This window comes from Solanum tuberosum, unplaced genomic scaffold (assembly GCF_000226075.1).
Source record: "Solanum tuberosum cultivar DM 1-3 516 R44 unplaced genomic scaffold, SolTub_3.0 scf00209, whole genome shotgun sequence".
NCBI classification, from domain to species: Eukaryota; Viridiplantae; Streptophyta; class Magnoliopsida; order Solanales; family Solanaceae; genus Solanum; species Solanum tuberosum.
In genome coordinates this window covers 615,478-616,621 of record NW_006239134.1, presented here as the reverse complement: position 1 = coordinate 616,621, position 1,144 = coordinate 615,478, and positions in this window count along the sequence as shown.

Genomic DNA, 1,144 nt, shown 5'->3' with positions numbered 1-1,144 from the left:
GGCACGTAGTTATGGACCAAGGAGATTGCTACTAGAAACCTTGACTTGCTAGGCTTGGAGGTTTCCATCTCATGAGACAATATCTATGTTAAGAACCCGGACTTGCTAAACTGAAGGTTCTCTTGTGGGAAGCCAGACTTGCTAAACGTGAAGCCCCCACTCTCATTTTTCATGTTCACTCGGTGCTAAGCTCCAACTCCCTTTTTAAACATCTTTAAGCCTTTATTTAACATTAGTTCATAAAATAGGCTTTAGGGACTTAATCCCTCATATCATATAGCTTAAAGGTTTCTAAGATGAGAATGACCTTTCATCATAGAACCTACATTATGTGAGAATGACCGTTCACATAGTCATACCATATTCATAACATAGTCTAGTTTAGAGTACAATTGAGGAAACCTTTCAAGAGACTCACTTTCACTAGATTATCATAAACCTTATTCATTCATTCATGTGTGTGTACATATGTGAGAAAGCCTTTCACATAAACACCTTTATGCAACACATATTCATACCTTGTTAATCATACACTTTGCATGCATAATAAGATGTAAGGGTGCATATAAGAGTTAACCTTTCAATAGACACCATAGCACATCATATTCATAGCTATACATGTAGAGTGTGTGTGCATATTGGTCCTCATAGTGACATAATAGCAACAACATTGATATTGAGTGCACTTCCCTTTAAGGGATCACAACACATTCACAATAGTCCCCAAATCATGAGCAATTCATATATAAGGCCTTTATGGATTCTAGACCACACACCTACACTTCATCATAGGAGACAAGGACACATTCAACATTGAATAGGTACTCCTAACATGTATATGATCAAACATTCATATAGGGGTCATATAAGTAGGGGTCATTCCACAATAGTACCTAACATAATCAATCATGTAGACCACACCTTATCCCTAACATTATCATTCACATTATACTCCTCATCATCAACACACTCTAAACACCATGCTAGCATTGAGGATTTCATACATAACCTTCATAGAACAACTCATAAACATATGCATCATAATCATCAATTCACATCACATCTATTGCCTTCAAGGCCATAATATCAACATGCATAGATATACAAGAAGTGAACACCTCCACCATAAGTGGATCAAACCACA